Here is a 14,740-nt window from a genome sequence, read left to right on the forward strand (position 1 = left end):
ATTACCCCATGGTTCTTTTCCATGATAGCAAATATAGCCAACCGTGCTTCAGTATCCACCTATATCTCGTAGGTGATAGGAAATCACCCGACTTCTACCGGTCTAAGCATGACTAAGCATATATTCGATCCTAGACCTATATAGGGTTAAAGGTGTATATATCTGGACAAGGAATTTATATGCATCAAGTGGTTCCAATCAACTCTTATAACCTAATGCATCAATGATAAGAACTTGAGTAATATTTTGTAAAATACGGGGAGACTTAGAATGCTCCGGGGCTTGCCTTTCAGAAAGGAAGTGGGGCGGTGATCAGGGCACTCCAGAAGCTTTTCTAGGTTTTGCTCCTCACCTTTGGGAGCTGTAGCTTGAGGAATCTCCTGCTGGTCCCCTTCCTCTCCTTCGTCGAACTCCAACAACGTTATCTCTTCCGTCGATCCTAGATGCATGAATATGTCATAAGATATTGCGAATGCATACATGCCGACAAGTATAGTATGATGCTATATGAAGAATGCATTGTTGTAAGTATTGTTAACAGCATGTTGTTAAAGTAATAACAAGTGTTTCACATTTTACTGAGTATGTGCATATCTCTTCTTAATTACTAAATCAAACACTTCAATAATTCATTTACTATACTACAAAACAACAGCTACTTGTTTTACTCATAACTAAAGTTCTACTTATCCAAATGTGGTGATCTTGGACTTTATGGAAAGCTTATAAATTTATCTACAACTTTCCTTTAATACTCTCACTATGATTCAGGAGTTAAATTGGGCAAACAAATCACTCAATCAAATCTGTCCAGAAAGTAAACCTCTCGGACAGCAAACTTGTAACAGCTAGAACTCGAAAACCCTAAGTCCTATGACTGTGAAAATTTAACACCAGGTAGATTAGAAAGTTATCTACAACTTTATTATTAACAAGTTTTATAGTAGAGACCATTATCTATATGAAATCATCTATGCGATCAAAACTATACATGCAGTCCTGTATTCGAATGATAAAGCGATAATTAGTCATTTGTGTACAATCAATGGCTTCTAAACTTTACCATTGACCTCAACAGTTACTATGAATCATAAGAACCATAGAAAACATCATGCTTAATCACAATCTAATTATTTCAATGCCTTTCTTATTTTAATTAAATAATTAGGGTAAATAATAAACATATACCAAATGTGCATCATAAATTCTCAAAAATTTACAGTGCCTTACTAATGCTACCAGTAGACTACTGTAAAAGTTTCATGCCATTTTACCAAGGAAAACATCCTATGCAAAAATGACAAGACAAAAAGGCTTATAATAGCATAAATAGAAAACCCTAGTGAAAAGTGTCAAGCAACTGATTTTATATTTTTCTTAGCATCCATATATTACTAGGACAACCTCCAACAATTTTCATGAATATTGGATTCATAAATAATTTATCAAAATTCATACAAGGATTACCTAATTATAAAAGGAAAATCTATAACTACAAATCCATACATGCACTGACCCTCAAATTTTTACCAGAGCTTATACTTGTCAAGAATAGCTCACCACATAAATTTCATTATTTTTATAGCACAGGAACTCTAGATATAAAATAAACAAGTTTACATACATTTAAAAACACAATTCAAGTTTCATTTTAAATCCTCCAAAAATTCTACTACAAGTGTCAATATTATATTTTTCCTAAATACTACACTTCCTAAGGAACACTACAAAATTTAGTTCACAATTTTTGAATCTACACAGCTCAACTTATCTATTTTCAAATATGCACATAAAAACAGGAAATAAATGCACTGGTTTTCTACACTACAGTCACTGACAATGGGGACCCACTGGTCAGTCGGCCCCATCGGTTAGTGAGGCGAAACAGAGCTGGTGGCGATGCTCGACGCTGGTTGGCCACGGCTCATCGCCGATGAGCTCGCCGGCGGTAGCGACTACACCTACTCGATCTACTCATCAGTCCGCATCCGGTGGTGGTCTTTGCATGGCCGGAAGAAGCACGGAAGCATCTCACCGACGACCATGGCAGGCGACGGCGATGGTGCGGCGCTACGCCGGCCAACTTCGACCAAATCCCGGCAAAGCGATGGTTTCCTAGTCTATGGGGAGGCCCAACGGAGCTTAAGGAGGCGACCACGATGCGGTGGATGCTACGGTTGAACTAGGCCACATGCACCGCGGCACGGCGGAGCTCTAGCGGTGACACACCCACGGTGGCGCAACGTGAACGGCGGTTTACCTAAGGCACGATTGCGGGCGCTGCAAGGTGGAAACGGTGGAGAAGGGTGAGGTGGAGCTGCGAACGCGGCCGATTGGAGAATAGGGCGGCGGTGAGCGCAGGCGAGCTCGACAGAGCAGCTGCGATGGCAATGGCGCTGGCGGCCGCTGCGCTGGGGCAAAGAAGGAAGCCGAACACAAAATGGGAGCGCAGGGTAGTGCGGGCGAGCGCGGGGCTGGTTGTAGTGCGCTTTGGCCCGTCGTGGCCACGCTGGGTAGGGCGCTGGCGACGCGTGGCTCGCGTCTGGCTCCACGCGGTGGCCCTATTCTGGCGTCGGTCGGCCACTGATGTTGGTTCAGTTCAGTCCTCAGCGCCGAACGAGCAGCCTGACAGCGAGATTTGGTGACGTTCGTTCTCTTAAACCGTGTAGCAAAATAAAAAATGGTTTATATCAAAGTCATAGGCCTATATACTAGCTACAAAGTTGCTTAAGATACGTTCCCCTAATTCGTAATGGATAGAGAGAAAAATCAGCCTAAAGTGGAGCTTGCCAAACTGTCAGTCGAGCAGGACTTAGAAAATTTTTCTAAGTGTATTAAACAGTGCATTAGTGATTTTTGTGAGCTCCAAAAGACTAAGCTATGCACCTTATCATCTCATGACCCAAAAATAAAAGTTGTTCCCCATATCAAATACTACAACTTTGCTTTAGTGACCACCTACATGCAAGGTCTCTAGCATATGATTCAAACTTGGTCAAACATGCTTCATTCAAAAGATGACTTGTACTTGAACTATGACCTAGTGACCCATTTAGCCCTAGCCAGGAATACCAAAGTTGTCCATCATGATCTTCTAAACAAGTTTAAGCTATTTGTAAGGCCACACACTCATTTCATGCATTGGTCACACATAGGGCTATCCAGGTCAACACATATAACATCACTTAAGTACTTGATCATGAAAGGTGTTGAAACTGGCGGTTTCAAACAACATGGGGGAGACCGAGGCCTCCGCCCGTCGGAGACCGCCCTTGGGCGGAGGCTCGGGATAGGAGCGATAGGGGGAAGAGCGATGAGTAAGAGAATAGCACGGAAAGCTATGGCTTCGTTAATTCATCCACCAACCATCTGCACGGTTATAAGTGTTCCCTATTTATAGGACTCAACTACTCCATAACAGAATTTATTACAATGCCCCTCAACTGCTACAGTACACTCCTAGAATATTCCGCCTAGCCTCTTGTTCGCGGGGCAATCCTGCCATACCGTCTTCAAGTGATGGGCTTCTATGAGCAGCCGGCCCACCATACCTCGGTCTTTGGCCGAAAGGCTTGGGTCCCCGGCGCTGGCCTCCATCTCCAGGGGTGCGCCGCTGCTGCGGTGGGTCTCCGCCGGACAGTCGGAGACATCACCCGTGGGTCTCCGCTCCGCCCAGCCGCGTGGGGGTCATGGTTCTCGACGCTGGCCTTCGCCTTCCGGGGTGCGCCGTCGCCTTGGAAGGTCTCCGCCGGTCCAGGCGGAGACATCATCCGTAGGTCTCCGCCCGGCCGCACAGGGGCCATGCTGGCACATTTACGTGGACCACGAGCGCCTGCGCTTGAGTACCTGCACACACTTTGGCAAGATCGTTTGTTTGATTAGTTCAGAGGTAGGGCGGCCTCCGCCCTTATTACCGGAGATGCCCGTAGGTCAAAACGGGGCGGCGTCCGCCTGAGCGGTCGGAGGTGTGCGTGCCTGGCCTTGGCGGAGTCCGCGATGAAAAGGAGATTCAGCACCCTATGAGCATAGCCAGGAAAGTTCCTTTAATCAGCGCCGAGTCTCCACCCTAAGACGGTCGAAGATGCCTTAGCGACACCTCGCTGTCGGAGGCCTTCGCCACCCGCCAAAGCCATGTTACAACAGTTCCCCCCTTTTGAGACCATGGTTCATCGGAGCGTGCCGTGAGCTCAAAACGCCTTGGCCGAACGTGTCCGCGGGGGCAGAGGCCATATTCATCGGTGTCTTTGAGCAAGGCCCTGCTACTTAATGTTGAAACTAGCGGTTTCAAATAATGTGGGGGAGACCGAGGCCTCCGCCTATCGGAGACCGCCCTTGGGCGGAGGCTCAGGATAGGAGCGACAGGGGGAAGAGCGATGAGTAAGAGAATAGCACGGAAAGCTATGGCTTCGTTAATTCATGCACCAACCATCTGCACGGTTACAAGTGTTCCCTATTTATAGGACTCAACTACTCCATAACAGAATTTATTACAATGCCCCTCAACTGCTGTAGTACATTCCTGGAATATTCCGCCGCTAGCCTCTTGTTCACGGGGCAATCCTGCCATACCGTCTTCAAGTGATGGGCTTCCATGAGTAGCCGGCCCACCATACCTCGGTCTTCGGACCAAAGGCCTGGGTCCCTAGCGCTGGCCTCCATCTCCAGGGGTGCACCGCTGCTGCGGTGGGTCTCTGCTGGACAGTCGGAGACATCACCCGCGGGTCTCCGCTCCGCACGGCCACGCGGGGGTCATGGTTCTCGACGCTGGCCTCCGCCTTTCGGGGTGCGCCGTCGCCTTGGAAGGTCTCCGCCAGTCCAGGCGGAGACATCGTCTGTAGGTCTCCGCCCGGCCGCACAGGGGCCATACTGGCGCGTTTGCGCGGACCACGAGCCTCTGCGCTTGAGTACCTGCACACACTTAGGCAAGATCGTTTGTTTGATTAGTTCAGAGGTAGGGCGGCCTCCGCCCTTATTACCGGAGACGCCCGTAGGTCGAAACGGGCGGCGTCCACCTGAGCGGTCGGAGGCATACGTGCCTGGCCTTGGCGGAGTCCACGATGAAAAGGAGATTCAGCACCCTACGAGCATAGCCGGGAAAGTTCCTTTAATCAGCGCCGGGTCTCCGCCCTAAGACGGTCGAAGACGCCTTGGCGACACCTCGCTGTCGGAGGCCTTCGCCACCCACCAAAGCCATGTTACAACAGTTCCCCCCTTTTGAGACCATGGTTCGCCGGAGCATGCCGTGAGCTCAAAACGCCTTGGCCGAAGGCGTCCGCGGGGCCGGAGGCCGTATTCATCGGTGTCTTCGAGCGAGGCCCCGCTACTCAATGTTGAAACTAGCGGTTTCAAACAATGTGGGGGAGACCGAGGCCTCCGCTCGTCGGAGACCGCCCTTGGGCGGAGGCTCAGGATAGGAGCGACAGGGGGAAGAGCGATGAGTAAGAGAATAGCACGGAAAGCTATGGCTTCGTGAATTCATCCACCAACCATCTGCATGGTTACAAGTGTTCCCTATTTATAGGACTCAACTACTCCATAACAGAATTTATTACAATGCCCCTCAACTGCTACAGTACATTCCTAGAATATTCCGCCGCTAGCCTCTTGTTCGCGGGGCAATCCTGCCATACCATCTTCAAGTGATGGGCTTCCATGAGCAGCCGGCCCACCATACCTTGGTCTTTGGCTCAAAGGCCTGGGTCCCCGGCGCTGGCCTCCATCTCTAGGGGCGCGCCGCTGCCGCGGCGGGTCTCCGCCGGATAGTCGGAGACATCACCCGTGGGTCTCTGCTCCGCCCGGCTGCGCGGGGGTCATGGTTCTCGACGCTGGCCTCTGCCTTCCAGGGTGCGCCATCGCCTTGGAAGGTCTCCGCCGGTCCGGGCGGAGACATCATCCGTAGGTCTCCGCCCGGCCGCGCAGGGGCCATACTGGCGCGTTTGCGCGGACCACGAGCGCCTACGCTTGAGTACCTGCACACACTTAGGCAAGATCGTTTGTTTGATTAGTTTAGAGGTAGGGTGGCCTCCGCCCTTATTACCGGAGACGCCCGTAGGTCGAAACGGGGTGGTGTCTGCCTGAGCGGTCGGAGGCGTGCGTGCCTGGCCTTGGCGGAGTCCGCGATGAAAAGGAGATTCAGGACCCTACGAGCATAGCCGAGAAAGTTCCTTTAATCAGCGCCGTGTCTCCGCCCTAAGACGGTCGAAGACACCTTGGCGACACCTCGCTGTCGGAGGCCTTCGCCACCTGCCAAAGCCAAGTTACAACAGTTCCCCCCTTTTGAGACCATGGTTCGCCGGAGCATGCCGTGAGCTCAAAACGCCTTGGCCGAAGGCGTCCACGGGGGTGGAGGCCGTATTCATCGGTGTCTTCGAGCGAGGCCCTGCTATTTCCCCCCTGGCCCGCTCTGGCGTGGCCGTTGGTCTCATTGAGAGTATCCGTTGGGCGGCAAATCTAGCCGTTGCCCTACGGCGTGGCCGTTTCTACCATGTCAGTGTCCGTTGCATTCCCTGCGAGTTTTTCAGAGGTGACCGTTGTGCAGCGGGCGAATCTTCCATAGGTGACTGTTGTGTGGCGGGAGCCGGACCGCCTGCCCGCTGCCTATATAAGGGTGCCTTTGGTGGTGGGGTCCCCCCCCCCCGCACCGCTCATTCGCTTTCATTGCACTCGAGAAATTGCTCTCTGCCCTCTTCGCTTTCGCCTTTTGCTGCCCTCACATGTTTTGTCTTTTTGCTTGCGTCTCGCGCTTAGGTTGCTGTCGCGGTGTCTTTCCTTTCCGCCTCTGCCCAAACTCGCCGGTCCGCCTTCTCCAGACCCTACCGCCACTTTCTCGGCGTTAGGGCGTCGGCTGGGGTGCACGCTTTGAGGTGTGCATGCTTGCCTCTGCCTCCGCGTTGGAGTTTGAAAAACTAGTGGAGGAGGATTTGGGTAGTGTCTCTGCGTCTATCGGAGACCTAGTCACCGCGGACTCCGAAGATATGGCGATAAAGTCCTGGGACTTCAGCTCCTCCTCTATTACTGAGGAGGCAATCGCGGAGATGTTGAAGGAGTCATGTTTTCCTTCTTCCAGGGTAAAAATCCCTCCGCCGGGTCAGACTATTCTGGAACCGGAGGAAGGATATGCAGTGGTCTTTTGGGACTTCTTCACCTACGGCCTCCGCCTTCCTTACATTCCCTTCCTCCACCGGGTGCTGGAGACTTTCAATGTCTAGCTCCATCATCTAACTCCCACTGCTTTCCTGACGCTTAGCAAATTCTGCTGGGCGTGCGTCTCTTACGGTGCCGAGCCGGATGTGGACACCTTTTGCACGTACTTTGAACTGCAGAAGCAGCTGAAGAAGAAGAGGGAGGTGCGAGATGGCAAGGAGGTGGAGGTGACCTACCAGTATGGTAGTTGCACTTTTATGTCTAAGAGGAACCAAGGCGTGGACCGCCTGGAGATCTCTTTTTGCCAGAAGGATAAGTGGGACCACGGCTGGCTCGAGCAATGGTTCTACGTGAAGACCTACGGGGTCCGCAGCACAACCGAGGATGGCGAGGAGCTCTCAGAGTATCCATTGACTTCTCGGATGGAGGAGATGGCGCCACACATGCGCGTGGATCCGCCGGAGGAGGTGTCTCCGACAAGGGAGGCTTGTGATCAGGCTTTTGCGACAGCGTGCCGCTACTCTGGTGGCCGCGATCTGGTGGAGGAGATCATGGCCTCCAACTACTGGCCCTTGGGCAAAAACAACCCAGCCTTTCGGCTGGATCAGGTCAAGGTTCCCGTTTTCGGGCCGGAGACCAGGATTCCGTTCCCCCGCTTCGGTCAGTCCTTGGGGGAGGGGGTGACTGAGGACGGTTTTGTCTCCAAAGTTGAGGAAGCAACCATAGGGTTGGTTGGCAAGATTTTCGAGCGTGAGTACATGTCTCGGATGGCCATGGCAGGCACCATGCCGTGGCTCAATCGAGTTTTTGAGGAGGTTGGGATCATCTATCGGGAGCGCGAGGTTCCTGCTAAGGTCCTGGCCTCGATTGAGAAGAAGAAGAAAAAGGCCTTCGCAAAGAATGTTACGGCGGAGGCCGAGTCTAAGAAGAGGAAGGGTGCCGTCGGCTCTTGGGCGCCTGCGAAAAAGAAGAAGAAGAGCGGAGCTCTATTGATCGCGCTAGCCTTGTCTTCTGCTGGCAGTACGGGCGTTGCCTCCGCCCGAAGCGAAGATGTTGAGAGCTCATCTATCCCGTCAGCGGACGCGCGAGTTGCGAGCGGAGGGGATCACGGCTCTCCCGTAGCTCTAGTGTGCCCGACGAGCGGAGCTGTGAGCGGTGCCGGGCATCCAGAGACCGGCGTTGCCCCGGTGCACTCCTCGCATGGTGCTACGAGCGTCGGCGAACAGCCGGAAGATACCGCCGTCGAGCCTATGCCCGACGTTCTTGGCGGGCTGTGCTCGAGCTCTAAAGAGGACACGGAGGCCATTCCGTGGCATGTTCCTTCGTCCCCTGCCATTGTCGCACCTTCGCCCGTGCCTGCGGCCGACGTCGGGCGGTTGGAGGCCGCGCTTGCTGAGGAGGCCCCGGCGGCTCGGCTTTCTTCGAGTCCTCCGCTCACCGGGCCGCTGGCTGAGGAAGTCTGGCCCTTTGGGCCTTCGCCACACGATATGGCGGAGACTTCTGCTCAGAGGGCGCGGCAAGCTACCCAGCCTGGGCTTTTTATGAGTATGTCTGTTTGGTGCACATCTTTGTTTTTATTGTCTTCGCCTAGTTCATTCCTTTGCATATTGAGCCAAGTGCTAATACTGTGTATCTGTTGCTTTGCGGGTGATGTCATGGCTGGACTTCTCACCTCAGAGGAGCGAGCAGCCGCTGCGGGCGCTATGTTCGGTCCGGGGCAACCGAGGCTGACGGCGCCGGGTCCGAGTGAGTATAAAATGTTTTTATTTTGATCATTATCTGGCCTGTTTCTGATATGCCCTCTGACCTGAGCTGTTGTTGTTGTTGTTTTTTACATAGGCTCCTCCGACACTTCTATCTCAGGTTGGGAGGAGTGTTATCTTGCCATTTTTGGAGACGTCGGAGGTGGTCTTCGGCTGTTGGTGCGTTTAACGTGAGATTTGCTTTTCTCACCTTATCGTTTTGTGTTTGTTTGTTCTTCTTTGAACAGATCGCTTCAAACAGTGTTTGAGGGATATGGATTTCTTCCAGCTTCTCCGCGTTCACCTAGAACACCAGAGCCTGGTGCGTCTCCGACGGTTTTGCCCCTTTCCTTCTTTTATTATTTTTTTGTATGCTCGCTTCTAGACTTGTTCTTGATTCCGTTGCTGATCGCTTTGGTTTTTTTTCTCTAGTCGCCGGGGTATCACACGGGTGTTGTTATGGAAGAGCACTGTACCCACGAGGTCTCCAACTGGGATGTCGCGATCGAAGGGCTCAAGGCGGAAATCGAGCGCCTGGAAGGTGAAAAAGGGGGTCTATCGGACTCTCTTACGACTCTCCGCTTGTCTCTGATGGAGAAGGAGCGAGAAAAGGATGGCTTGAGGGCCGATCTCGCCAAGGCCCGGGAAGCGGAGGTTTTGTCCGTCGAGCAGGCCCGTAGGGCGAATGAGGTGACCGAGGGTCTCCGGCGAGAGCTTGCCTCCGAGAAGGAATCCGCAACAGCAGTGAGGGAGCAGCTATCTCTGACGACGAGGCATTTGGAATCGGTCAAAGGAGTCCTTGCTGCAACCGTTGGCCACTACCGGGCCACCGTCGCCGAGCTCAGAGGCAAAACCTCCACCCCTCCGGAGGAAGACAACATGTACGCCCTCGCCTCCTGGCTAAAGCGTCACCTTACGAAGCTCCTCGGTCTGATCAACGGTTGCACGGACTACGGGGCGCTAGCGGGAGTGGCGAACTATGCCAAACTTTTGGCACGCGGTGGGTGTACGCATACCAAAAGTATTCTAGAGGGGGCGCTGCCTGGTCCAGAGGAGCTCGGTGAGACCTCTCTTGGTTTACGAAAAACCTTGAGAAATTTCATCGGGCACTTTTGGGCTCCATTTGGGAGATCTGCTGCCCGGAAACTGGCGGAGGACAAGAGGGCAAAGGTATTTGTAGTCTTTGTAGCCCTTTTTTTTTGTTTTTTACGATGCTGCGAAGGCTTTCGTTGCTTTTGCCCCTGACATTCTAGCCTATGCTGTAGGATGCGCAGAAGGGTCTTGCGGGCAGGCCTCCGTCGGTTCCGCGCTTGACGACTGCGGTTGGTGCCTCCGCCGCTAGTGGCGCTCTAGGGGGATCTACGATCGGCGATGGTCAGAGGCCGCAGGCGCCGTGCCCGCCCACAACTGATGCGAGCTTCGCTCCAGAGACTTTCGCTGCGGCTGATGCGCCGGAGGTCTAGGCTCTTTGTAGCATTTAGTTGTTCTAGCGTGTATTTTGCAGTCCAGCTGGACTTTTGTGAATAAAGTTTATTTTGTTCTAAATGGTTTTGTGGAAAATTTTAACCTTGCGCAGGTTCCGAATCGGGAGCCTACGTAAGATGTTGCGCCTTTGACTCTCTACAACGATGATATTTACGTGAGCGGAAAGCTTTGGGAGTATTGGCATTCGGCCTTTCCCCGCAGCGTTGCGCGCGACTTGTTTGAGTCAGTTAGGTTTGACATAGACGACGAGCGTGCTGGGTTTACTCGCGCGCTCGCTTAGCGCGGACCTCCGCCACAATAGTTAGGATTTTATTTCAAGTTGGTGTCCTGTAAGAATGTTTCTCGGCGCTTTGTGGAATACAAGACAGGTTCACTTTCTTGATTGTTTGTGTGGTGGCTTGAGCCCATCGTGGTAGTTTACATATCTCGTCTAGTCCTGAGCTCGCACACCATTGTCCTTTGCTTGGGCGAGCGAGCACGATACAGAGGTGGTGGCTAGGACCTTCGCCCCATTTTTTCTCATTCTCTGTGCTTGCTTGATGGCCGGGGTAGAAGTCTCCGTAGTTTTTCGACCGGCGGAGGCGTACTTGAAGTCCGCCTGGCGAGGCTTGCCGAATCGTTGCTTGATCTGGCTGGAGGTTTGGCGTAGCTTGTGCAGACGGCAGAGACTCTAGATATTTCTTTAGCTGGTGTTTTATCTGTCTAGAGGTATGGGTCTCCGACGCTACACTCCCGTGGGACATGGTTGATCTTTGGAGATGGCAGGTTAGGTCTCCGGCACCAGGGGGATGTTACGAGATTTCATGCGATATCCCCCTGCTTTCGTAGGCCTCTGCTGTTCATCACCATGCCATAGGTCCTATCTCTTTTCCCACTGCCTCCGACTGTCTACTGTTGCCTCTGATTTTATGAGTTTTCGTACAATATCTACGGCCGATTTGGATATCTAAGGAGACCCCTGCCTCCATGGCTATCGCTATGGCTTTTGCCTGTGCTATGCCTTGCTCCCCCCTTGCACCCTTGTGCCTTGTGCTGACTGAGTTTCTTAAGGGCACGGGGGGAATCCATTTTTATAGTGGGGTGGTGGCTTTCGGGTGTTAACATTTTTGTACGTTGTTAGGTGGAACGTATCTTGGCTTTAATGGCCTGTATGTTGCCTGAATTATTCGTTCTCCTTGAGATCTTCTTTGAAGTAAAGAGGCCTGGCGCCGCAGTGGTGGCAGTGTTTTGTCAGGCACTTTCTATTTTTCCTGTTTGGGATGGCGGAGACCTTTTTCCTGGTTATAGCACCACAAATTTGTTACCCCTGATGCTAGGTTTTTTTTGACCTTGCTGCCTGACTTTGATCAGGTCTTCGTCAAGGGTCGGAGGCCTTTTTGGTCTGAAATTTTTTGCCTTGATGCCTAACTTTGGTCAGGTCTTTGTCAAGGTCGAAGGCCTGTTTGGCCAAAAGTTTTTGCCTTGATGCCTGACTTTGGTCAGGTCTTTGTGAAGGTCGAAGGCCTGTTTGGCCAAAAGTTTTTGCCTTGATGCCTGACTTTGGTCAGGTCTTTGTCAAGGTCGAAGGCCTGTTTGGCCAAAAGTTTTTGCCTTGATGCCTGACTTTGGTCAGGTCTTTGTCAAGGTCGAAGGCCTGTTTGGCCATGGAGGTCGTTTCAAATTGCCATTGCCTATGGCTAGCGCTTTGAAAGGACCTGTAGTTTTTGTTTACCGAATATTGCGGCGCCAGAGCTGGCCGCTTTCGGTTTTGGGTTTTTTGGGGCGTTCTTTTGGGGAATTAGCTCTTTATACTTGTAGAGGATTTTTACATTGAGCCTACCTCATTAAAAACCTCACCTCCGCCTAGAGTTCCCCTGTGAGGAAAAGAGTGCAGACTCTTTTACATTTTGTTTTGATTGAAGTAAAAAAACTAAGGTAAATGCATGGAGGGGCCTCCGCTTATATTTTGTGGAGGTTGCCCTTTGGTACATTGCCTAGATGTAGTATCTGCGCAGGCTGTCAATATTCCATGTGTGGGTTGTCGTGACACCTTCGCTGTCGGTCAAGTGGAAAGAACTAGGTCGGCCTGCTGCCGTTGCTGTGTATGGGCCTTCCCATTTCGGTTGCAACTTGCCCACCAGTTGTGCGTTGGGTTTTCTTCTAAGTACGAGGTCTCCGTGTTTTATGTCTTTCCTTACCACCTGGGAATCTCTCCAGTTTTTAGTTTGGGACTGATATTTTGCAATTCTGTTATCACCTTTCTCCAATCTTCATTTTGCAGGTGTAGTATGGGTTTTAGTGCCTTAGATGTCCCCGCAGTTGCCGGAGACTTCAAGATCTGGTAAAAGGTGTTTGGTGGCAGTGGCAGGTTGTTTGCCGCAGCCTTTGCCAATTCATCTGCCTCTGCATTTTCTGATCTTGGGATGTGCTTTAGGGTGAAACCCTCGAATCTCCGCTCCAAGTTTCTAACAACAGATAGGTATTTGATGAGTTCTGGCTCTCTTGCTGTGTATTCTTTCTCTACTTGGCCAGTGACCACTTGAGAATCTGTTTTGACTGTCAATGTTTTTGCCCCTAGGGCCTTTGCTTTGCTCAGCGCTAAGATCAGGCCGTCATATTCTGCTATGTTGTTTGTTGATTTGAACTCTAGCCTTGCTATGTATTTCAGTCTGACACCGAAGGGTGCCATTAGGATGGCGGAGGATCCTACTCCGGCTTGGCCCCAAGCTCCATCCGTGAATGCTATCCAGCCTTGAGTTGTTGGTTGTACCTTGGGCTCTATCGGAGGTGTCCAATCTGCTACAAAATCAGCTAATGCTTGGGATTTGATTGCTGTTCTGGGTACATATGAGATACCAAACTGTGATAGCTCTGTAGCCCATTTGCCTATTCTACTGGAGGCTTCTTTGTTTCTGAGCAAGTCTTGTAGTGGCAGCGATGTTGGAACTAAGATTTCGTGGGCTTGGAAGTAATGCTTTAGTTTTCTTGATGCCATTAGCACTACGTAGGCAACTTTCTCTACTTCTGTATAGTTTAGCTTGGCTCCGGACAGTGCTTCTGAGATGAAATAAACTGGTTTTTGAGTTTTGCCTGATTCTTTTTCCAGCTCGTGGACTAAGACTGCGCTGACTGCATGGTCGGAGGCCGCCACATACAACAATAGGTGGCTGTCCGATTCTGGGACGGAGACCATTAGTGAGTTTGCCAGATACTCTTTCAAGTTATGAAATGCCTCTGACTACTTGGACCCCCATTCGAAGTTGTCTCTGCCCCTCAGGGCTTAGAAGAAGGGTAGGCTGCGTTCTGCTGATTTTGAGATGAATCTGTTGAGCACTGCTATTCTTCCCGTCAGCTTTTGCACTTCTTTCTTGTTTTTGGGCTCTACCATTGTCATTATTGCTCTGGTTTTGTCCAGGTTCGCTTTGATGCCTTCGCTGCTTATGATATAACCGAGCATCTTCCCTTTTGTGACTCCAAATATACATTTCTCTGGGTTGAGGTGGAGGCCAGCTGTCCTGAGGTTGGCGAAGGTCTCCTATAAGTCAGAGACATGATCATCCTTGTTCTTGCTCATGACCACTATGTCATCGACATAGGCTATGATGTTTCTATCTAGCTGTGATCCCAAAACCTCCTTTGTCATTCTGGCAAAGGTTGCTCCGGCATTCTTGAGTCCCTCTGACATTCTGGTGTAGCAATATGTCTCGAATGGAGTGGTGAAACTTGTCTTGTCTTCGTCTTCTTTTTTCATCCAGATTTGGTGATACCCAGAGAAACAGTCGAGGAGAGAGAACCTCTGGCATCTGGCTGCCTTGTCGACGGAGGCATCTATTCTTGGCAATGGGAAAGGGTCTTTTTTGCAAGCTTTGTTCAGATCTGTGAAATCTATGCACATTCTCATTTTGCCGTTCTTCTTTGGTACCAGTACTACATTTGTGAGCCATTCTAAATACTTGACTTCCCTGATGACTTTTGCATCTAGCAGTCTTTGTACCTCCGCCTTTGCTGCCAGGATTTTGTCCTCCTACATTTTTCTCTATTTCTGCTTTCTTGGTCTCATATTTTCATTGATATCCAGTTCGTGCTGTATGATGTCCCTGCTGACTCCCTGGAGGTCGGAGGCTGACCAGGCGAAGATGTCCTTGTTTTTTACTAGAGTTTCCATGAGCTCTTCCTCTTCTGCCTTGCTCAATTGTGAGCTGATTGTTACTTTTCTGTCTGGTAACTCCTTTTCTAGAGGGATCAGCTTTGTCTCTTCTTGACCTGCCATATCTGTTTCTCCTTTGGGCATATCCGGAGGCTCTAGTTCTTTGTTTGCCGACTCGACTGCATTGATGTTTCTTTGGGCTCTATAGATAGCTCTCTCTATGTTTCTTACTTCTTTTTGGCTA

This window comes from Miscanthus floridulus, chromosome 1 (genome assembly GCF_019320115.1).
Source record: "Miscanthus floridulus cultivar M001 chromosome 1, ASM1932011v1, whole genome shotgun sequence".
NCBI classification, from domain to species: Eukaryota; Viridiplantae; Streptophyta; class Magnoliopsida; order Poales; family Poaceae; genus Miscanthus; species Miscanthus floridulus.